We start from the raw sequence: 25749 nt of genomic DNA, 5'->3' as shown, positions 1-25749 counted from the left end.
AATACATCTGGGAAAGTTCTAGGGAATGTGGGTGGTGGGGTTACAATTTTCAATAGGGTGCTCAGAGAAAGCCTCAGCAAGAAAGTTAAATCAGAGTAAAGACCTGAATAATGATAGGAAGCAAGCCATGTAGATAAAGGGGAGAGAGCATTCAAGATCAAGATCTTGAGGCAGAAACTGTCTATCATGTTCAAAAACAACAGCATCGAGGACAGTGTGGCTAGAGTTGCATGAACAATAGAACATGAAATCAGAGAAGTGGGAGCTACCAGGAAGCCCAGATCAAAGAGGAACCTACAGTTGAAAATTTCTATTAAAAATACTAAATATTATCTTGGCTAGAAAGAAATTAAATCAGTAGCTTCACTGGGGATGACTCAATTTAACAGGAAACTTAGCATGAATCAGTAATGGTAGAAGTTCTGATAATATCAACAACAGGTTAATAGAAATGTTATTTTTGGGCATTCCCAGCATCCATTAAATTGACTTCAGATAGCAACAACTACTCTTATGACTAGCTTTAAAGCATCCTCTTGTCAATTTATTAGGAGGTGAGTGCTAAAAGGAGGATACAAAGGCAGAGGATGAGGGAATTCATATGCTCTCTGCAAGGGAAGCAGAGAAGTGTTTTTACCTTCCACATCTCAAGAGAATATGCTAATATATAATTCAAAGTAAGGAGGTAGCCAATCAGGTAATGTTTTACAACTGAACTTGAAGTCAAATTCCAGGGAGCCAACTTATGTTTTATCTCAGTACTTGTAACACTAAAGGACAGCTGCAATTTCTTTTATTTCCTGCATCCCCCACAGTCTACTATAGTTATTTCACAGCCTTGCATTTTGTGTTGCTGGATTGAACAGATCTGAAAAGCATCTCAAGTCATGAGAAAAAAGCTCTCCACCTGAGTTAGGGAGCATAAAGCTTTCTCGTGCCTTTAAAAACCTGGGGGTGCAGATACCATCACATTTTCTCTTTCTTTAGTTCCTTTATGTTCCCCATGACCTGGCCACTCCCAGCAAGATCATGTACTACAGTCCAGAATCATAATGGATTATCTAAGTTTTATTTGCTATGATATAATCCCTTTATATTTTAGATCCATTATTCTGAATTATTTTCTTCAGGTATCTACTGACAAACTCATGAGTTCTCAAATCTCATTAACAAGATATAATGCACTATACATATATACAGTTATTAATATTTTAAATTATTATATGCTACCAAATACAACTAGCTCTCAAAAAGCACTCACTGTACAATGGATTCATATATAAGTGACAAGACTTGTTCAATCTTTGGAATAATTTCCAGATTCAAGTGAGTTTTACATTCTTTTATATTATGTCTAACCAGCATTAAAAAATGTGCTAACTTCGATGCTCTTTACTACTTCTTTTATATGAATTAATATACAAATAAAAGGAAAGATTTAAAAATACCTGTCAAGTACATTCATATTAAAGAAGATCCCTACAAAGGACAGAGAATGACTCAGTCTTAAGATTCTGATTATACTTTATGCCATATCCCCATATACTAAGTGTTAATAGCTTCAACATACAATTGATAGGTTGTCATTTTATTTTATTTTATTTATTTTCTTAAATAGTTTATTGTAAGTTGGTTTCCATATAACAACCACTGCTCATCCCAACACGTGCCCTCCTCCATGCCCATCACCCCATTCCCTTTTCCTCCACCCCCATCAGCCCTCAGTTTGTCTCTGTATTCAAGAGTCTCTCATGGTTTGCCTCCCTCCCTTTCCCCCACTATTTTTTCCCCTTCTCCTCATCCATGTTCTTCCGTTAAGTTCATCTTAATCCACCAATATGTGCAAACATATGGTATCTGTCCTCTGCCTGACTTATTTCGCTCAGCATAACACCCTCAAGGTCCATCCATGTTGCTACACATGGCCAGATTTCATTCTTTCTCATTGCCATGTAGTATTCCATAGTATAGATGAACACATCTTCTTGATCCATTCGTCAACTGATGGACACTTAGGCTCTTTCCATGTTTTGGCAATTGTTGAGAGTGCTGCTATGAACATTGGGGTACATGTGCCCCTATGCATCAGCATTTCTGTATCCCTTGGGTAAATTCCTAGCAGTGCTATTGCTGGGTCCTAGGGGAGTTCTACTGTTAACTTTTTGAGGAACCTCCACACTGTTTTTCAAAGGGGCTGTACCAGTTTACATTCCCACCAATAGCGTAGGAGAGTGCCCATTTCTCCACATCCCCGCCAGCATCTAGAGTCTGCTGATTTGTTCATTTTCGTCACTCTGACAAGCGTGAGGTGGTATCTCAGTGTGGTTTTGATCTGCATTTCCCTGATGATGAGGGACACTGAACATCGTTTCATGTGTCTGTTGGCCATCTGGATGTCCTCTTTGGGGAAGTGTCTGTTCATGTCTTCTGCCCATTTCTTCATTGTATTATTTGTTTTTTGGGTGTGGAGTTTGGTGAGTTCCTTAAAGATTTTGGATACTAGCCCTTTATCTGATATGTCAGTTGCAATTATCTTTTCCCACTCCATCAGTTGCCTATTAGTTTTATTGATTGTTTCCCTTGCCGTGCAGAAGCTTTTTATCTTGATGTGGTCCCAATAGTTCATTTTTACTCTTGATTCCCTTGCCTTGGGGGATGTGTCAAGTAAGAAATTCCTGCAGTTGAGGTCAAGGAGGTTGTTTCTTGCTTTCTCCTCTAGGGTTCTGATGGTTTCCTGTCTCACATTCACGTCCTTTATCCATTTTGAGTTTATTTTTGTGTTTGGTGTGAGAAAAGTGATCTAGTTTCACTCTTCTGCATGTTGCTTTCCAGTTCTCCCAGCACCATCTGTTAAAGAGGCTGTCTTGTTTCCACTGGATACACTTTCTCGCTTTGTCAAAGATTAGTTGGACATACATTTGTGGGTCCAATTCTGAGTTCTCTATTCTGTTACATTGGTCTATGTGTCTCTTTTTGTGCCAATACCATATTGTCTTGATGATGACAGCTTTGTAGTAGAGGCTAAAGTCTGGGATGGTGATGCCTCCTGTTTTGGTTTTCTTCTTCAATATTACTTTGGCTATTCAGGGTCTTTTGTGGTTCCAAACAAATTTTAGGATAGTTTGTCCCAGCATTGAGAAGAAGGCTGGTGCAATTTTGATTGGAAATGCATTGGATGTATAGATTGCTTTGGGTAGTAATGACATTTTAACAATATTTATTCTTCTGATCCAGGAGTATGGAATGTTTTTCCATTTCTTTGTGTCGTCTTCAATTTCTTTCATAAGTTTTCTATAGTTTTCATCATATAGATCTCTTATATCTTTGGTTAGGTTTATTCATAGGTATTTTATGGTTTTTTGTGCAATTGTGAATGGGATCAGTTTCTTGATTTTTCTTTCTGTTGCTTCATTATTGGTGTATAAAAATGCAACTGATTTCGGAACGTTGATTTTGTACCCTGCAACTTTGCTGAATTCATGCATCAGTTCTAGAAGGCTTCTGGTGGAGTCTATCGGGTTTTCTATGTAGAATATCACGTCATCTGCAAAAAGTGAAAGCTTGACTTCTTCTTTGCCAATTCTGATGCCTTTTATTTCCTTTCGTTGTCTGATTGCTGATGCTAGGACTTCCAGCACTATGTTGAACAACAGTGGTGAGAGTGGACATCCCTGTCGTGTTCCTGATGTTAGGGTGAAAGTTCTCAGTTTTTCCCCATTGAGGATGATGTTAGCTGAGGGCTTCTCATAGATGGCTTTTATGGTATTTAAGTAAGTTCCTTCTATCCTGACTTTCTTGAGGGTCTTTATTAAGAAGAGATGCTGTATTTTGTCAAATGCTTTTTCTGCATCTATCGACAGGAATTTATGGTTTTTATCTTTTCTTTTGTTAATGTGATGTATCACGTTGATTGATTTGTGAATATTGAACCAGCCCTGTATAGGCTGTCATTTTAAACTGGAATTTATAGCTTGAAAAAACTACTCTATATGGTAAACTAAAAGAAAACACAAGTATATGCTAAACCAATGCTTTACTCTTACCAAGTTGTTTTATCTGTGACCTTTTCTTTTACTTGAAATCTTTTTTCTACTATATTAATACCATGGTTTCCAACTGTCCTGCCTGTCTCTATTCTTATTCTTGTGACACACAGTTACGAAAATAATCTTTCTAAAATTCAAAACCAGGAGTAAAATGGACTATAAAGAACAAGAGAGTTGGAACAAGATGATTATGTGTTTGAAAGCTCTGGTTCTACCACTTGTTAACAGTTTGATCTTGTACAAATGTCTTAATCTATGTAAACCCTGGTTTCCTCCGAAAATTGTAAACAATGATATCTACCTCAAGGGGTCACTATGAGGACTAAAATAAAATACAGTAAAAAACTCCTAAAGTAGGCACTTAAAAAGATTAGCTCCCTTGCTCCTGTCAGTATGAACCATCAGTCTTTTAAAAAGGTTACTGTAACCTATGGGAAAAAGAGTTTTAAGGAGACCATCAGAAAGACAACGTAATGGCTGGTATTGAGAATACCTATTTTCTAGCAGGGGCCTTTATTTACTAAACTAAACCATGAGAAAGTAGTTTCGTGAGTATGGAGAAATGGAGAGCTAGACAGAGAGCTCTCAGCTAAGAACTGCTTGGACAATGCTTGCTTCTCCCCACTAACTGTTATGGACCCACTGTCCCAAGATTTTTCCTCCCAAATCTAGTGGGTTTTTTTGTTTTTTTTTTTTTAATGTTTTATTTATTTATTTCTAGGAGAGAGAGAGAGACAGCGTGAGCAGGGGAGGGTCAGAGAGAGAGGGAGTAACAGACTCTGAAACAGGCTCCAGGCTCTGAGCTGGCAGTCAGCACAGAGCCCGACGCGGGGCTCGAACCCACGAACTGTGAGATCATGACCCAAGCGAAAGTCGGACGCTTAACCAACTAAGCCACCCAGGCGCCCCTCTAGTTTTATTTTTAATAGTGCCTCTAAATAACCTTCTAATTACTCTAATCATGAATAAGTGACTTCCACTCTTTGAGAAAAAGCATCAAGGGCAGTAGTTTCTAATCATCTGATTGGGATAGGGGCAATGGAAGTCTCTAAAGAGTGGGAGAGAAGAGGTAATATTGACAATTGTATAACCCTCTCTGGTAGGAAATTCTGAAACATGGAATACAAAAATATGAACTAGGTAGGTTTTTGATCCAATATGAATCATCAGGGTCTTGGGACTTTGGCTCAAGGTATTAATTTCTCTTCCAATACTTAATTCAACAGAACACATTCAAAGGCTGCCATGAATGACTACAACCTTATTAAGTTTTCTTTTCATACCTATTAACATCTATGATCATATCCCCCGAGCTCCTGCAAATAATGACCAAAATCTAGAAAGAATTCTGGTAGAGATCATGGAGAGATCCGGCCTGCTAAAGTTCTGACAGTCTACACCTCTAAAATAGAAAATAATTGCTGGAGCCATAGGATATGGCAACTAAATGAACAGAAATGAGATATTAAATCTCATGATTCTGTATGTTGTCATCAAGGGTGAAGGAAATTTCAGATAAAGATTTAAGAAGATAGAAAATGATGATATCCAGAACTGAATATTTAAGAATCAACAGAACATCCAGAGGCAGTATCTAGTTGATAGCAGATGATGAAGAACCAGAAAATGTGGGAGTCAGAGCTGGAGAAATAGACCAAAAAAGCTACCTCTGTATGTACAACAGTGGAGGGCATAAACTGGAGGCTTAGCAAGTTGGATCAATCCCATGCATTTTGTTTGGTCTACATGGAATTTTGAAGTTAGGAGCCTGAATATAAATATGAAGGCTTCTGTTTTTAAAGAAAAAAAAACAAAAACTGCAGCATCTGTCACCACTGAGTCACCACTAAATTTGTAATATCTAGTGTGCCAACAATTGGCTGGAGTTGGATTCCACTGCCTCCCCCGCCCACCCTGGTCATATAAGGCATGCACCCTCCAGTTCAGCACAGTCCCTGCTATTTCTATACACTAAATATCAGCTACTGTTTATCACTGAGCTTATACTGAGGTTTGTTCCAGGATAGAGAAATAATTCTTTATACTTTTTTCTCTATGAAAACAAAAACAATCTAATTTTTCTCCTTACACCTGGGCCACTTCTTCATGATTCTTGGGTACTACCTGAGCAATCACCAATAAAATGAGGTGGTGATACAGCTCATTATTAAAAGGAGGAGTCTAGAATATAAGCTAGAAATCAAAAACAAACTCCCAAGAATTTAGTAACTGAAAATGTAGCAGGGTCCAAATTACCTAACCTTTAACCTAGCAGTTCCAGTTCTGGTGATTAACCCCACAGATATACACGAGAAAATAACTTATGTTAAATGTTATTCTCTGCAGCATTACTTATAATAGGGAAAGATTAGAAGCAACCTAAATATCTACCATTAGGGGACAAGATAAATAAATTATGATATAACCATGCAATACAGCCATTAAAAAATAAGCAAATTCCTGATTGCTAATGTAAAACAGTCTTCAAGTGAAAAGAACAAGGACAAGCAAAGCAAATATATCATTTGTGAAGGAGAAAGGGGAGAGTGGGGAAGAATATATACATTAACTATACAGATTTATTTAAACACACATAAAGCATTTCTAGAAAGAAACATAAGAAATTGGTAATCCTGATTCCCTTAGAGTGGGGAACTTGATACCTGTGGGATATAGGTGCTAGGAGACTTTTCACTGGACATATTTTTGTATCTTTGAATTTTTTAGCAAGTGGAACTAGTTTTTAAAGTAGTAACAGGTTGACTGGGCTGATTCCAAGTATGATTAAGAATTCTGCAACTATAATGGATGATGCAAATTTCAGCAGGAACTTAGAGGAGGTTGAGAGGGTGAGTAAAGGAGAGTGAGATGAAATAAAGGCAATGGAAGAAATGGCATGGTATCATTTTCCATCTGGCTCTCTGAACTGGTTTTGAGCCCAGAAATAAAAGGATAGATGGAAAAGATAAGAAATCTTTTCAAGGGACATTGAAACTGTGAGCACAAACTCTGCTGCTTTGGGATTTGGGGACAAAGTGTACAGAAGATGGGAAGTAGGGGAAACTCTAATTCACCCATGCAACTCCTGGGTACTCTGAAGACTGACATCTCTGAAGGCACTAAAGACAGAATTCCTAGCTACTATCCCTCACAGAAGACCCAGTAGCAGGGGCAGTGAAAAGGTACCACATTTGGGTGGCTTGAGAGGGATGGATTTCCCAAGCAGGCTGTAAGAAAAGAATATTCACTTCCTGTTCCTGAACACATGTTACATTCCACTCAGAGACTTCCCCCCCCCCAAATATCTAAGGGAACTCTGAAAAGGGCTGGGGGGCTTGTGTGGGAGCAGGAGGAAACTAACAGTTATATTCCATGTCTATACAGGTAATGAAGCCTAGAAACAATTATGCTACAAAAATATACAAGTATTATACAGAAGAGTGAAAGAACAGAAAACAATACCCTGGNTAACCTAGGCTATTGCTCACTGAACAGGAAGTAGAAGAGAAAAAACATGAGGATGGCTGGAAAGAGGTTACTCAAGGCTCTGCTGGGAACCAACACACTTAGTTATGCAGTACCTACTTTCCAAAGTGAAATCTTTCAACTGCTTTAAAATGTTTCTTTTCTAAGCCATTGAAAGCAATGAGATCATGTTCTTGATTAAGTGCCAGGTTTTTTTTCCCCTGCAACCCAAATTGTTGGAGTTAAAGAGGAAAAATTAGAGGAATGAAAAAGGATGAAGATAGAAAGAACTGGGAACAGAAAACGGAGGGGAGGGCAACATAAATATATTTTAATAGGCTAGTGGAAGAAAATTATGGAATGACCAAATATAGTCTGTTTTAAAAGTGGAGGGTATCTTGCCCTGTTCCAAAAATGTAACAAAGTATCCATTCAATTCGTTTAACTGATGTTTTCCTATTCTATTTTATCCAGTTAAAGGAATATATACAATCCCTTTATGCCTAACAGCATGTACTATTAAGTAATTACAAACACAAAACTAAGCCATTTGTGAAAGATAAGGTCCATATTAATACCACAGGGCTTGCTGAACCATAAAAAGGAATCTGAAGGCTAATCTTGGGCAATTTTGGTTCATATGTTTTTCCCAAGTGGAAATAACTGATATTCACTACCCTAAGCAACGACAGTGAGAGCTATAATTTGTGAAAATAAGCAAGAAGTCAAACATACAAGAAGAGATTAAATTCCATCTTGAAATACACCTATGGCTTAAATAATAAATAACAATAACATGGCCCAAGTATTACACTCTATATCCATGAGTGTAATACTTCCACTTATACCACTGTTTAATGTAATTTTATATTTGAATAGCACTTCAGACTTTTCAAAGTATCAGCACATTTCTCACTTCATGTCCTCAATACCCTATGAACATCTGCCTTGTAGGTAGGACAGGTTTGATTCAGTTTTAGATCTCAAAACAGAAAGGTTACGAGAGAACTTACAAGTCCATTATAAGCCAGGGATAGAATATAAGGGTACAGAATTTCTGGTCCAATATTTGTCCAAGTGATGTCTGTGGACCATTACTCATCTGTGTGTACTATTTACTAAGCTAAGACTGTGTTCCAGGCACTAGAGGCAATAGGCATATATGCAGGCAATAGCAATATGACATGTGATCTTAAGACATATTTAAGGTTTGAGTGACTACTGCCCTACTCCAATTTATTTTATAATATTTAGATGTTTCATACAAGAGTAATGGGTGGATTGAAAAGACTAAAAATAAAAGACAACTGCTGTGTCCATTAAAAGGTTGCCAGATTATCTGAATTCTAAAGGTGATATCACTTTTAATTCAGGGTATAAAGAGATAATTTATGAAGGTGGTGACATCTGCCCTAGGCTTTTAGAAGTGGACTGAATTTCCATCAAGGATTGAGAGGCTAGTACAGATAAAGAAATGAAGAGACTGAAAAGATACCCCTGGCTGCTTCATAGAGTATGATATAGACTTTTCTAAATGGTCCTTTAGAAAAATCATCCCTATAATATGTTAAAGTTGCGTAAGTTTTGTGCACCTTACAAAGATTTGCTTAATTTTATATCCACAACAGATTCTATTAGGTTCAAGGACAAATATTAATTCTCAAATTTGCAGATAAAGAAAGCCAGCTAAATGAGGTTGACTTGTGCAAGGTCACATTTCAACACTGCTCTTTCCCTTTAACATTATAGATCCCTGATCATCAGGATGTGGAACAGATATCAAAGTCTGTTATCTGAAATATGGAGAACTGATCAGGCCTGGGATACTAAGATACATAAGAACTCTACTATGATAATTTAAGGCAAAAGGCAGTTATTTGTCTTTAATTAAATGTAAATAATAATAGGCATGTGGTCTTCTTAGTAAGAAAGAGAAAATAACAGAGAGACAGAGATTCAAATGAGGAATCCCTTATAAGCCCTAATAACTGAGATATTAAAAAAAGCAACTGTGGGTATAAGCTAAGGGGGTCGGGCAAAAGAAAGTAGCATAATATATGGAGGGGCAAAAGTGAACAGATAAGGGGAAACACAAACAGCACTTTCTAGTGTTGTATTTTTCAGTTTTCTCCCAGAAATTGCCTTTAAAAAAATCTCTTGATGATCACACTTCGAAATTCAATGCTATTCTTAGCCATCAAACATACTTATTACTCTTTACCTTTTCTAACACATGAGAATTCTAAAAGATGCAAATAACAATCTTACTTGTATTAATAAATGTTAAGTCTCTACTTTGTGTAAAACATTATGGAAGATACAAAAACAAAGTCTCAAGTCTCAAAGGTTTATTTATTTTGGCAACATCAGTAGGTCCAATCACTAGACTGCATTCAACAAAATCTATTGGACTTTATTCCCATAAACAGAAAGGACATTTTTTTCTCTATAGAAAAACAAAATTTAAAAGCCATGAATAAGAAGATCCACATCACATAGAGACTGATCCAAGGAACTGGGTGCCTCTGGCTTATAAATCTATCTGGCCTATAGCAAGTACTCCATGAAATGATTATGTTGTACATGTAAGAATGATTTTCCTTAGTTAAAATGTAGCATAAAGTTGGAAAGAACAGAGGTGGAATAACAGCTAACTGCTAGTAAGGAAAAGAGAACTTCAATGAGTATGAATAACAGTGCAAACTTATTACCACAATCCAAAGAACTTAGGGTCTCTGTAAAGAAATACTGATACCCACTTTAAATTCTCCAGAACCAATTTATAAATCTTTGTCTACCTCAGCTATACCATCCTCACTACCAATCCTGTATCATTCCTCTTGTCTATCTTTCTCACCCTGTCCCAGTGAACTGGGTAACTGAAAAGGTAGTGAACCAACAACTGAAAAAAGGAAGAAACAATATTTTTTTCTTTTGATTTTTTCCAATTCTACTGTCTCATATCCTATCCTATCTACCTTAATATAAAATGAAGAACAATATTGTACTTTACAAGTAAAATGACGATAATGTCTTCTAATTTTCTTGCTCCCAAATCCGTTAATTTGGTTTTCTTGAAAGTGACCTCAGTTGCTATTCTTTTTCGTTCAGCGGTCCTTGATAAAAAAGAGATTCTTAACCTTTGTAACACAGAAAGTTTAAATTTATAATGGATGAGTCATGGGTGAGTCTCTATAGTCTAACTTTTGGGTATTAAAAAACTCATTTTCTCTGTGCCAAAGACAAGTAGATTTGTGAAGCAATAGAGTTTGTCTCATTTGACATGAAATCATTCTCTTTTTAGTGCAGAGTACCTAATATGTTCTTTGTAACCACTTAACTATCTTTCATTTCTTACAGTGGTTAATTACATGTTTTAGAGTACAGCTGAATATCACTACACTAAAAAAGTAAACTAACGATCAATTACTCCTGTTATCATTATAGTTTATGTAACACATAGTATACATTTATGTTATATTTATTCATATAAAAACAAATGACATGATTATTACTTATTATCTCTACCTCTCGAGAGAATGTTTCTTCAATTGCTCATAAAAGTAATGCTGGTAAAAAGGACTGGCTTGTACAGGGCATACACAAAAGAGTATAAGTAGATTGTCCCTTAAGGAAAATGGAAAAAAAAAAAAAGACTACATCCACTTTTGATTTCTACTGTCAACAAGGATCAGAAGGATAAACTGGAGTTTATGGATGTTCACACCGCTAGTAAAATATTTAAAAAATTTTTCAGGGGCTGCTGGCTGGCTCAGTCAGTGGAACACGTGACTCTTGATGTAGGGGTTATGGGTTCAAGTCCCACATTGGATGTAGAGATTAAAAAATTTTTAATCTTAAAAAAAATTAATAACTTTAGACTCTCCTTAAGATATTATAATTAGGGGTGCCTAGGTGGCTCAGTAGGTTGAGCATCAGGCTTTGGCTCAGGCCATGATCTCGCAGTTCATGAATTCGAGGCCTCCATCAGGCTCTGGGCTGACAACTCAGAGCCTGGAGCCTGCTTCACATGCTGTGTCTCCCTCTCTCTCTGCCCTTCCCCTACTTGTGCTGTCTCTTTTTCTAAAAAATAAACAAACATTAAAAAAAAATTTTAAGTATATAATTATAGTTGGTTATGTGAAAAGGAGAGGGAGTAATTAAGGTCCAATTATGTATGACAACAATAATGATGACAATGATACATTAAGAACAGCAAAAGCATTCTATGGGGAGCCTGGGTGGCTCAGTTGGTTAAGCATCCAACTTCGACACTGGTCATGATCTCAAGGTTTGTGAGTTCAAGCCCCACGCCAAGTTCTGTGCTGATGGCTAAGGGCCTAGACCCTGCTTCGGATTCTGTCTCCTTCTCTCTCTGCCCCTCCCCAACTCGCACTCTGTCTCTAAGAATAAGCAAACATTAAAAAAATTGTACTAGCATTCTAATATTTTTATACCTATTTATTTGACCATCAATATAATCCTATAAGATAGATATGAATATTACAATTTCACAAAAAAGAATGAACCAAGGCTCAGAGAATGTGAAAAAACTAAATTTCGTAAACTGTATCTCTGACAAATGCTAAAGTTAGGATTATGTATGAGAAGTTCCTGAGTCTACTACACTTCTCTACTCTTCCTACTATACTATACTGGAGTGATGGATTGCATAAAAAGGCTACAAATTATACCCATCTCAGGATAAATGTTTTTTTGTAATATAACCTTGTTGCTTGCTCTGTAATCATGTCTTTGAAAGAAAGACTTTAATTTTCAAGACATGAAATTTATCAATATTCATTCTCTTATCACACATGCTTTTTGAGTCTTCTTAAGAAACACTGCCTTAGCAAAGTCACATTATCTTCTATGAATATTATAATAAGTTTCAGCTCGTAGGTTTACAACTATAATTCATTCAAGTTAATTTCTGGATACAATATGACATAAGCGTCAAGGCACATACCCCTAAACTTGAACGATCTACCATTTCTCCAGTACCGTATGCTCAGTTGCCTTGGCACCTTTGTCAAAAATCAACCGACCATAAATGTGTACATCTTTCTAAACTCTGCTCTGTTCAACTGATCTGCCCTTATGCTAACATCACAGTCCTGAATACTACAATTTTATCATGGCATATCTTAAAATCAAAGTGTTAATTCCTCAAATTTTGTCTCTTTTTTTTAAAATATGGGTTATTATAGGGGCGCCTGGGTGGCTTAGTCGGTTGAGCGTCGGACTTTCGCTTAGGTCATGATCTCGCGGTTCGTGGGTTTGAGCCCTGCATCGGGCTCTGTGCTGACAGCCAGCTCAGAGCCTGGAGCCTGTTTCAGTCTGTGACTCCCTCTCTCTCTGACCCTCCCCTGCTCATGCTGTCTCTCTCTCTCTCTCTCCTAGAAATAAATAAAACATTAAAAAAAATATGGGTTATTATAGATCTTCTGAATTTCCATATAAATTACAGACTCAGCTTATCAAGTTCTATCAAAAAGCCTCCTAGGGTTTTGACTGAGATTGTGTTGAATCTATAGATCAATTTTGGGAGAAGTGAAATTTTAAACTTATTGAGTCTTCTGATCCATGAACATAGTATACATTTCCATTTACTTACATCTTCTTTAATATATATCAGCAGTATTTTGTTGCTTTCAGGATCAGGTCTTATACACAATTATTATTTATTCTTAAGTATTTCGTTTTTGATGTTATTATAAATGGCACTGTTATTGAACTTCCAGTTTCCGACTGTTCACTATTATGAAATAAGCATATACAAAACTAAAAATGATTTCTATATATTGATTATATATACTGTGATTTCAATAGACTGATTTAATAGTTTTAACGGCTTTTTAAAAAAATCCTTAGGATTTTCTAGAAACACAAGCAGGTTGTCTATGAATAAAGACAGTTTATTTTTTTCTAGTATGTGCATTTTATTTATTTTCTTACCTTACTGCATAGCTAGGAACTCCAGGACACTGTTGAATAGAAGTGGTAAGGTCAGAAATTCTTGAATTGTTCCTAAACATAAAAGAAGAGCATGCAGTCTTTTACCATTAAATATGACGTTAGTTTTAGGTTTTTGGTAGATACCCTTTATCAGTTTAAGGGAGTTCTTTTTAATTCCTAGTTTGCTAAGTTTTGTTTTTAAACATTTCATTCTAGACCATTTGAACTAAGCAGAGAATATGCCACATCAAGCAGAAGAGTCACTCAAACATTTCAGTATTTTAAAGTACTAACTTGTCTTGATATAGAAGGGGCATCTCCAGATTAAGATCAAATAAAGGTGGACACACTGTTACTGCTTGTCAATTAACAAACATCAGGATATAGAAGAGTCAGAAGGCTATTGTGACTTTTTGGTTTGGTTCTGGACTGAAAGTTCCTGTATTTCAACTCTGACTGGCAATATGAATCCCAAGTGCTTTGATATTATTGAACAAGGAAAAATCAGTAATAAATAAAAGATAAAAACCAGATTAGGTGCTAAATTTCAAAGTAAAAAAGTTAATTTTGTTACATTTTATAAACTGCTGCTATGTTTTATGACTTCTAGGAAACTACTGTACGTATTATTCTTAATCTGTGCATATATTTTGTAATTTTGACAAGTCTTCGCAAAAATATGGAAACTCATTTCACATGAAAATGACTTTGTTTATAAGTTTATTTTAAAAAATCATTAGAGGCATCTGGGTGGCTCTGTCAGTTAAGCAACTAACTTCCGGTTTCGACTCAGGTCATAGTCTCATGTTTCAATGACTCAAGCCCTGTGACAGCTTCTGCACCAACATCATGGAGCCTGCTTGGGATTCTCTCTCACCCTCTCTCTGCCCCTCCCCTGCTCATACTCTCTCAAAATAAACATTTTGAAAAAATAAAAAGTAAAAATAAAAACTCATTAAATTTTGACGGTTTCTTTCAATATACCTTGTTTTTTTCTTTTGTCTTTTTTTTTCTTTTATTAAATTCCACATGAGTGAAATCAATACTGGTCTTAGACTGACCTTTTTATTGAGTATTATACATTCTAACTCCAACCATATTGTTGCAAATGGCAAGATTTCATTCTTTTTTTAGTGTTTATTTATTTTTGAGATAGAGACAAAGCACAGATGGGGGAGAGGCAGAGAGAGGAGACAGAATCCAAAGCAGGCTCCAGGGTGAGCTGTCAGCACAGAGCCCAACATGGGGCTCAAACCCACGAACCACAAGATCATGACCTAAGCTGAAGTCAGACACTTAACCGACTGAATCACCCAAGTGCCCCAAGATTTCATTCTTTTTTATGGCTAAATAATAATATATATACATATACCACTCCTTTACCCATTCATCTATTGATGGACACAGATTGCTTTCATGTCTTGGCTACTGTAAATAATGCTGCAATGAACACAGGAGTGTTTGTATCTTTTTGAATTACCATTTTTTAAATGTTTATTGATTTTTGAGAGAAAGCATGCAAATAGGGGAGGTCAGAGAGAGAGGGGATAGAGGATTTGAAGCAGGCTCTGTGCTGACAGCAGCGAGCCTGATGTAGGACTCGAACTCATGAACTGTGAGATCAGGACCTGAACTGAAGTTGGATGCTCAACCGAGCCACCCAGGCGCCTATATTCATTTTCTATGGGTAAATAACCAGTAGTGGAATTACTAGATCATATGGTAATTCTATTTTTAATTTTTTGGGGAACCTCCATACAGTCTTCCACAGTAGCAGCACCATTCTGCATTCCCACCAACAGTGCACTAGGGTTCCTTCTTCTCCACATTTTCATCAACACTTGTTTCCTGTGTTTTTTGTTTTAGTCATTCTGATATGTGTAAAATGATATCTCATTGCAGTTTTAATTTGCATCTCCCTGATGATTAGTGATGTTGAGCATCTTTTCATGTGTCTATTGGCCATCTTTATATCTTCTTTAGAAAGATGTTTATTCAGGTCCCCTGACCATTTTTTAATTGAATTCTTTTTTTTTTTTTTTGAGTTGTTTAAATTATTTATATGTTTTGGGTATTAACCCTTTATTGGATATATCATTTGCATATATTTAGAGAGAGAGAGAAAAAGAGAGTCAATCTAAACTATCAGTCACTGGGTCTCAAAAGCAAAGCAACCATTTCAAATTTTAAGGTCATCTTAGAAGAAAGCTCCTAGGGAGAGAGTAAATCACAGGTCTCCAGAAAATTCACGTGATTAAATTTATTTATTAAGTGGTAAGTGGCATAATCAAAGGGCACTTTCTCCTAGGAAAGCCAGCATAAGGAATTAGGATTAATTCTGTGGGAGCTCTCCAATATTACTGAGAAAGAAGAGAATCCACTTCATCTCTTAGGTCAGGGAGCTTATGTGATTTTTGTTAACTCCAAAAGTATTTTCACCTGTGCCCACAGAAAACACCATGAACAACTTTAACTGTATTTTAGAAAGAGAGGCAGATGGACTCTGTAATAAGAGATGTTCCATCCTCATAAGGATATACTGAGTGTGACAACAATGCAGAGGCAGATACTGAACAACTCTGGTATTAAAAATGCTATATTTGGAAAGTTTTACTGGGTAACTTTATAACACTATGTACTGTATATGAAGAAATTTCCAGGTGTGGGGAAATTTCATGCAGTAACCTAAAATAATTGAGACTATTTAAGGGTTGTCTAGAATATGACAACCTAGACTTATGAGCTCTATGCTCTAACCTCTAAGTCACAGGCAGCACAGCAGCTGTACTTCTTTTCTTTATCTTTTATAGTACTAATAACATAGTGAAATTGAATATTACTTAATGGCCAAATTAACATATACATAAAACTTCACATAATGACATAGCTTTTGGTAGACAGGTTAGCAGCTGGATGCAGAATGAAAGTAAAAAGAGAGACTATGAGTAGCTGTGTCAAGCACAATTACCCAGTATTCCACTCTCAGTAAAACTCAATTTAAAATTATCATTTCAAGCCTTTCATGGGACCTCATCTACAATTATTTACAATAACTTATATTTAACTGAAATGATCAGGAATGAGTCCTTTCTACATACTCTGGTTATGTGAAAATTAATTTTAAAGCAACAATATTCCATAGTAGTTGATTACTGACAATCCCTCTAAGTATGTTAATAAACAGTAGACCATTGAACAATGCAGAGTTAGAGGCATCCTGCCATGCAGCTGAAAATCTGCATATAACTTCTGACTCCCCAAAAACTTATTAATAGTCTATTGTCAACTCTTCCAGTAATACAAACAGATGAACACATATTTTGTGTGTTACATGTATTATATGCTGTATTCTTATAATAAAATAAGCTAGAAAAAAGAAAAAGTTAGGAAAATCATAAAATACATTTACAGTATATATAAATGAACCCATGTTGTCTTTCAAGAGTCCACTGTACTGTTTAATTTAGTGAGAATACAGGCATTCCCTGGAGAAATTGCACATTTGGGCCCAGACTACCATAATAAAGCAAACATCACAATAAAGCAAGTCAAATGAATTTTCTGGTTTCCCAGTGCTAATAGTAATGTTTAGACTACCTGAAGTGTGCAATAGCATATTTGAAAAATCAGTGTATATACCTTAATTAAAAAATACTCTATGTTTAAAAAAAATGCTAATCATTATCTGAGCTTTCAGCAACTCACAATCCTTTTGCTGGTGCAGGGTCTTGCCTCAAAGTTGATGGCTGCTGATGGATCAGGGTGGTAGCTGCTGAAGAATGGAACCGTTGTGGAAATTTCTTAAAATAAGACAGCAATAAGTCTGCCACATCAATTACTTTTCCTTTCACAAACAATTTCTCTGTCACATATGATGCTGTTTGATAGCATTTTACCCACAGTAGAATTTCTTTCAAAACTGGAATCAATCCTCTCAAATCCTGCCACTGCTTTATCACCTAAGTTTCTGTGATATTCTAACCCCTTTGTTGTCATTTCTACAATCTTCACAGCATCTTCACCAGGAATAGTTTTTGTCTCAAGAAACTACTTTCTTTGCTCATCTGTAAGAAGCAATTCTTCATCCATTGAAGTTTTATCACAAATTGCAGCAGTTCAGTCCGATTTTCAGGCTCCAATTCTAATTCTAGTTCTCTTCCTATTTCCACATCTGCAGTCACTTTCTCCAATCAAGTCTCAAACCTCTCAAAGTTATTCATGAGGGCTGAAATCCATTTTTTCCAGAGTCCTGTTAATGTTGATATTTTGACCTTTCCATGAATAACAAATATTGGGTTTTTTTAAGTGATTTTTTTTAAATTTTTTTACAAATAGTTTGTCAAATTACCACATAACACCCAGTGCTCATCCCCACAAGTGCCCTCCTCCATGCCCATCCCCCCCTCCCCCCCACATCCATCAGTCCTCAGTTTTTCACAAATATTGTTAATGGCATCTAGAATGGTGAAAACTTTTCAGGCAGTTTTCAATTTACCCAGATCCATCAGAAGAATCCCTATCTATGGCAGCTATAACCTTAGAAAGTGTAGTTCTTAAATAATAACATGTGGACACTGAAATGATCCCTTAATTTATGAACTGCAGAATGGATGTTGTTGGTTTAATGGCATGAAAACAACACTCATCTCAGAGCTCTTGGGTGACCGGGCGCATTGTCAGTGAGCAGTAATATTCTGAAAGGAAGTTCTCAACAGCGGACTTAGAATATTTGTAAACAGATGTGCCATCATCCAGGCTTTGTTGTTCCATTTTTAGAACATAGGCAGAGTAGATTTAACATAATTCTTAAGGGCCCTAGGATTTTCAAAATAGTAAATATGCATTGACTTAAAATTCCATTAGCCACTAATAAGAGAGCTCTGAAGCCAGGCACTGACCTCTCCTAACTATCAAAGTCCTAAATTGCATTTCTTCCAACAGAAGGCAGTTTCATCTACACTGAAAATCTGTTGTTTAGCATAGTCACCTTCACTAATTATCTTAGCTAGATTTTCTATTTTTAAAGCAGCACTGGCTCCTTTACCTTGCACTTTGATGTTATGTAGATGCCTTCTTTCTTTAAACCTCATGAACCACTGTTAGCTTCAAACTTTTCTTCTGTAACTTTCTTACTCTCCTAGGCTACACAAAATTGAAGAATTAGAGCCTTGCTGTGGAGTCGGGTTTGGCTTAAGGGAATGTTGTGGCTGGTTTGATCTAGGCAGACCACTCAAAGTTTCTCCATATCAGCAAAAAACCTACTTGACTTTCTTATTATTTGTATATCCACTGGAGTAGTACTATTTATTTCCTTCAAGAACTTTTCCTTTGCATGCACAACTTGGCTGTTTAGCACACAAGGCCCAGCTTTCAGCCTGTCTCAACTTTCCACATGCCTTCCTTTCTAAGCTTAATCATTTCTAACTTCTGATCTAAAGTGAAAGATGTATGACTCTTCCTTTCACTTGAATACTGACAGGCTATTGTAAGATTATTAACTGGTTGAATTTCAGTGGTGGTGTGTTTCAGGGAATATGGAGGCCCAAGAAGAGGAGACAGGGAAATGGAAGGTTGGTAAAGCAGTCAGAAAACACACATTTATTGATTAAATTCACCATCTGAGATGGGCGCTGTTCTCAGTGTTCCAAAACAATTACAACAGTAACATCAAAGATCACTGATCACAAATCATCATAATATAATAAGAATAAAGCTTGAAATATTGCAAGAATTGCCAAAATGTGACATGAAGACACAAAGTGAGCAAATGCTGTTGGAAAAATGGTTCTGATGTTCTTGTTCCACACAAGATTGCCACAAACCCTCAATTTATAAAAAACGCAATTATCTGCAAAGTGCAATGAAATGAGGTATGTCTGTATTATAATCCATCTAGATGTTTTGAATATTTAGGTACTTGCTGTTGCATTTTCTGAAATAAGCAAAATGTGTAAAACTTCTGAATATCCCTTGAAAATCTTTGTCTCTGTTTTCTTTCACTTTCCCAACAATTCCTAGTTTATCTGAATTTTCCTCTCAGTTTGCTGCTTTATGCTCACCCAACAAAATTTCTTTTTGTCACCTCAGCACTCAGCATTTTAATTCTCCCTCTCTGTTGCATCCTTCCTTCCTTTTCTGCCACTGATTTTCCTCTTTTTTTTGCATTTTGCAGAAACTTGGTTTGCACACCAATAGCAATACCTTAAGTTCTCTATCTTCTTCTCAGTTGGAGTACCTAACATACAACTAAACACTTCTGCTTTTCTCCATGTCTTGTCTACTATGACCCTAGCATTCAAAACAATACTACTTTATTGGGAGCTTTTATTTCTTAAACATAATTTATTGTCACATTGGCTTACATACATTATTGGGAGCTTTTAATTAACTTGGGACCCAAGTAGTGATTAACTATACTTTTTGTATTAGAGTTTCTTATGACTGAACTCAAAACAATTTCCTGATGCAATCATGAAATACTCTCCAATTAATATGATCAATAAACCCTGTATGTCACTTTTCACTAGGGAAAAAAGAAACTCATATTTTGTTTTTTGTTTCTCTATTTTGAGAGAGAGAGAGAGGGAGAGAGAGAATGAAAAGGGGAGGGGCAGAGAGAGGGAGAGAGAAAATCCCAAGCAGGCTCCACGCTGTCAGTGTAGAACCTGACCTGGAGTTTGTTCCCATGAACCGTAAGATCATGACGAGCTGAAATCAACAGATAGATGCTTAATTGACTAAGTGACCCAGGTCCCCAAGAAATTGATATTTTAGACACATATTTCAGATCAAAGATTCTCAATTCTAAATGTTATTATAGCTTCTGAGAATAAACAATTCAATATTATTTGGCAAGTATTCAACATATGATTTTTCTTGAATCTCACTTAAATTCGTTATGCCAAGTCCATAAAAAACACAAATTTGATGGTCAGGTTTTTTCCCCCTCTCTTGGTTTCACCTGAGTTATGACTCTTGTAAGTAATTAAAAGCACAATTATATAAGAATGTGGTGCTAATCTTCAGTCTAGCCAAATCTTAATGGAATGAGCAATATGGAGCTACTTAATACATCTACCGAATGGTAGTACTTAATACATCCACCCAATGGTAGTACTTAATACATCCACCCAATGCAATACTTTGCAAATGTAAGAAAGAATGAAGAAGTTCTCTATGCGTTGATATGGAAAAAAACCTTCCATTATACAACTGTCAAATACGATGAGGAAAAACATAAAATATGCTACCTTTGTTGAAAAAGAAAGTGAAAATAAGAGTATGTATTTGCATAAAGAAATACTGGAAGGATATACAAACTAAAAACAGCGTTACATGCATGGTTCAGTCAGTTAATGACTGGACTTCAGCTCAGGTCATGATCTCGTGGTCCGTGGGCTGGAGCCCCCCTGCAACAGGTTCTGACAGCTCAGAGCCTAGAGCCTGCTTTGGATTCTATGTCTTCTTTCTCTGCCTCTCTCCGACTCATGCCCTGTCTCTCAAGTCTCTCTCTGTCTTTCAAAAATGAATAAATGTTGGGGTATCTGGGTAGTTCAGTTGGTTGAGACTCTGACTTCGGGTCAGGTCAGGATCTCACAGTTTATGGGTTCGAGCCCCACATAGGGCTCTGTGCTGATAGCTCAGAGCCTAGAGCATGCTTTAGATTCTGTGTCTCCCTCTCTCTGCTCCTCCCCCTTTCTCTCAAAAATAAACATTAAAAAATGAATGTTAAAAAATTTTTAATAAAATAAAAACAGCATTACATAAGAAAGAATGTAGGCAGGAACCTGGTAGGCAAGGAACAAATACAGGGTCTTTCCAATTGTCAGTATATAACTTCCTACATTCGTTAATTTTTAATCACATGGAATATATTGAGTATTGAAAAATAATCTAACTAGGTTAAATCTCCTCTCAATAAGATTATACATAAATCTCAAGTTCAGAGGAAAACAATTATTTTTAATTAAGATATACTGAAAATCAATGTGCTAACAAAAAACAAAGGGTTCCTAAAAGAATTCACTCTCTCAATACCATGGTATATCATAATCATATATCATTTGCCTATAATTTTATTCAGAACACCCAGCTAGGTACTGAGTGATACAAATAAATTAACATTTCATATAAGACAAAGGAATTAGAGAAGTGGAAAGAAATGACGACTAGTCCAGGAAAGTAAATTGCTGTATCAAAGATGCCAATGGAGGAAAAAAAAACAACAACACTGAGTATGCTTAAGGATACTGACTATACTAGTTTGACTGAAACAAGAGGCTGGTAAAGGTAACAGTGAGAGAAAAGGATGAAGTCTAATGACTAAAACTAGAGTAATACCTGATATTTGTATAGTATCTCACTTGTAATACCTCATGTAAGCATCAAAACCACCATATGAGAAACGGTGGATGGCAGAGTGCCCTGAATATCAGGTTGTAAGTATCTAGCAGCAACATCTAAGATGGACTACTCCGTCCATTAGAGAATAAAGAAGAAACTGGAGGCAAGGAGACTTGTTATGAAAGATCCAGTCTGAGTTAATAAGGATGCAGGTTAAAGTGATAATGGTGAAAACAGGAAGAAATTTATCAGAGTACAATGATAACTGGGATAGAAGGTAAAACAGTCTGTCAGGGCTTAGACTCAGTTACAAGAGAATGATATGAAGTCCGGATGGAGAGGAGGTGTGTTTAGTAAGAGCCTGGTTTCAGAAATAGGTCTGAAGCAACAGTGGCACACCCAGTTTCCAGAGCCTCTATCTAACGAGTGCTTCAATGCCCACCATCACGTAGCCAAGCGAGTTGTGTTTCTCTACCATTAAGCCCAGGGCTGGTATGGAACAGAGGAATAGAGAGAGTGACTGCTTAATGGGTATGCAGTCACCTTTGAAGATGCTTTGGAACTAGATAAGGGTGATGGCTGTAAAACACTATAAACACACTAAATGCCACTGAATTGTGCACTTTAAAATGGTGAATTTAGGGTTCCTGAGTGGTTCAGTCGGTTGAGCATCCCACTCTTGATTTCAGCTCAGGTCATGATCCCAGGATTGTGGGATCCAGCCCCACATTAGGCGCCACAATGAGTATGGAGTCTACTTAAGATTCTCTCTCCCCTTCTGCTCTTCTCCCCCACTCACACTCTTTCTAAAAATAATAATTATTATTATTATTGGATAATTATTATTTACATTATATGAATTTAATTTCAATTGGAAAATTAAAAAGGCAGCTGAAATAAGACTACAATACCGTTCTTCATATTGCTAAAAGTCTATGCCCAAAACACCCTGTGCTTTCCTTCCAGTTCACTCTACCTATCCTTCTCTATCTTCCAAACCGATCCAGTGCACCTCTGGGATTTTCTTTAGCAGTAATTCAGACATTTTATCTTCAAACTTTTTTCTGATTGTATCTCCTTACTTTAAAATAAAGCTGGCTCTCCTCTAAATATAATACTAACTGCAGCCCATCCAGTGGGGTGTGTGTGTTTGTATATTTTTCCCCCTCACATGGTAGTTACCTCAGGACCTGGAGGAAAAAATGGATTTCCCTGGTCCTACTGTAACCTCCAAAATTACTCTTCTATCATCACATTAAAAAACAAAACAACTTATTTCTTAGATGCTCAGGCCCTCTCAGCTATATTACCATCTCTCCCCTCCTCACTGCCATCATTTTTTAACTTTCCAGTCATTCTCTCCCCATTTGTGTAAGTCTTTGGCATCCAGCTTACAGCCTCCTTCCCCTAGTCCCTGTCATCATTTCAGATCCAAGAGAAATACTTTCCCAACAGTATGCTTTCAGGCCATGTCCAATAATACTCTCCTTCATGCCATCGTAACCATCCATTGCCAAGGTAAAATTTTGGACCCTTATCATCACTCAAAATGTTCTTCCAACAACATTAATAACTCAGATATCCTATTATTATCCACTTTCTCCATGCATGACTGCACCTGAGCAGCCAAGCAATTACTTGGGAGACTTCTCCAAAGGGCAAGTTGGTTCCATTATTAACTCATCATTACTGATCTCAAAGGAGACCTCCGGGCAAGGAAACAATCCTACATTTCTCTGGTTAATGCATTCTTCCACAGGCCACCATGGCTATTGCAAATCTTCTCCAACATTTTTGATCCTCTGACTGACACTCCTCTCTCTTGTTGTGAATGATGAACTTTCCTCCAACTTTAGAGAAAATAACCAATGGGCAAGAACCCCAACATCTTTCCAATATGAAACGCGAAAAAATATACTTACAACTGCATTCATTCTATTCTCTCTTCCTAATTCTTAACAGTGAAATATTCCTTTCTTTTCTCAAGCTAACCTTACACTCTCTATCTCATTCTCTTCATTCATTCTTTCAACATTCAATAAATATTTAGTGAAGGCCTACTAAATGCCAAGCACTGATCTCCACATGGGAGACACAGTGAAGACAAAAATTCATGTCCTCCTAGAGCTTACCTTTTGGGACTTGGGGGGAGGATATAAATGATATACACAATAAATATAAGCAATGTGTGACATGTTTGTATCATGACATGACAAATGACATAGTGTGTTAGAAAATAAGTGCTATGGGGAAGAGAAAAGCACTGAAGAACCAAGACTGTGTGGAGCAGAGGACAGCAGTGTTTCACTGTAAAAACGGTAGTTTTTACAAATTTATTTCTCCAACTCAGATCTCTCCTCTGAGCTCCAGACATAAATATACAACTCATGAAACTCAAACAGGTCCAAAGGGAATGTATGAAAATTTCCCACACCATTGTCTTATTTCAGTAAATGAAAATACCTTCCACGAAGATTGTAAAAGCCAGACCTTGAAGTTATTCTTGATATCCTACTCTCTTTCACTTGCCCATTCGAAGTCTGTCAGTTTCATCTATCAAATATTTCTAGAATCTATCACTTACCTCCATCAACTGCTGTCATCATCATCACCACTACAATCCAAGTACAAGCTACCATCACCTTTTGTTACTTAGTCCATATTCATCCTGCCTCCTTATTTCCCCTCCCACAATCATTCTTTACAGAGCAACCAGAGTAACATTTTTCAAAACATTAAAACACTCTTGTTTAAAACACTCTTTTTCTCAACTCTTCTACAGCTTTTATCTTAAGTGTGCATACTAAATGCATACATTCTTATCAAATAATTAACATATATTCACAATTAATCAGGGACAATCTTTATACAAAAATTCTGCTACTGCTATAATTTTTTAAAACATTTATTCCCCCAGCAAGAGAGAAGACAGTTACACCTTTTTAAAGATAGACACTTTGAGGGGCGCCTGGGTGGCTTAGTCGGTTAAGCGTCCGACTTTCGCTTAGGTCATGATCTCGCGGTTCATGGGTTCGAGCCCCGCGTCGGGCTCTGTGCTGACTGCCAGCTCAGAGCCTGGAGCCTGTTTCAGTCTGTGACTCCCTCTCTCTCTGACCCTCCCCTCCTCATGCTGTGTGTCTCTCTCTCTCCTAGAAATAAATAAAAACATTTAAAAAAAAAATAAAGATAGACACTTTGAATAAAGAATATAAGATACAATCACAATTAGAGGTTCGAACGATGGTTTTCCTTCTTGTAAAACACTTACTCTTAAGATAAAGACCAATTTCCTTAAAACATGTTATAAAAGGCCATGGGTAATCTTACCCCATCCTACTCTCCTTGCCTTACTGTATTGCAGCTGTCAGATCTTTTGTCTCTAATCATGCTGGCTGATCCTTATTCTTGTCAAACTCCACAGTACTACAGGGTTTCTGCTTCAAATCATTTTCTCTCCCCCCATACATTGGTTAACTTCTACTCATCTTTCAGATCACAGCTGAAAAAAAGTCTTTATTAACTTCTCAGACTAGGTCCAGTTGGCATGAATAGCACCATGCAACTCTGCTTTACTGTGGTTGTTTATGGTAGTAGTAGTTCTGTATAGTACTCATTTCAGTGGCAATTTCCTATTTTTTATATGGATGATCTGATTAAAGACTGTCTCCCTTGTAAAATTGCTATTGAAAACATTAAAACAAATTACTGAACTCATAGTAATAAAGCCTTATCTTAGAATGCTCTATTCTAGTAAATTAAGAATAAAATTGGATGCCTCTTAAACTAGATCTGAAATAAGTCATGAGGTTGCTATGAGCATTGTAATGTTATAAGAGAAGTATTTTCTCAAGATCAAAGGTAAAAATTCAAACATTAGAAATTTAATACATTTAATACATCAATCTTCTAAATGAACATGTACATATATGTAGGGATG

General features: G+C 36.6%; 1 protein-coding gene across 6 annotated transcripts in view; it reads right to left on the bottom strand.

Moving 5' to 3' along the window:
* The window catches only part of HMBOX1 (homeobox containing 1), a 178746-nt gene that overhangs the window by 121426 nt on the left and 31571 nt on the right, over positions 1 to 25749 (bottom strand). Inside the window, exon 2 of one of the 6 annotated variants that reach the window (XM_077769695.1) lies at positions 13470 to 13541. The exons of the other annotated variants lie outside the window; for them this stretch is intronic. The gene's annotated coding sequence lies outside the window, so the exon portion shown is untranslated. The remainder of the gene's footprint in view (positions 1 to 13469; positions 13542 to 25749) is intronic. 6 annotated transcript variants of the gene reach the window in all.

This window comes from Crocuta crocuta, unplaced genomic scaffold, assembly GCF_008692635.1.
Source record: "Crocuta crocuta isolate KB4526 unplaced genomic scaffold, BGI_CrCroc_1.0 scaffold551, whole genome shotgun sequence".
Taxonomy (NCBI): domain Eukaryota; kingdom Metazoa; phylum Chordata; class Mammalia; order Carnivora; family Hyaenidae; genus Crocuta; species Crocuta crocuta.
Note: the sequence above shows the minus strand (reverse complement) of the source record. Positions and strands in the feature narration are given on the sequence as shown.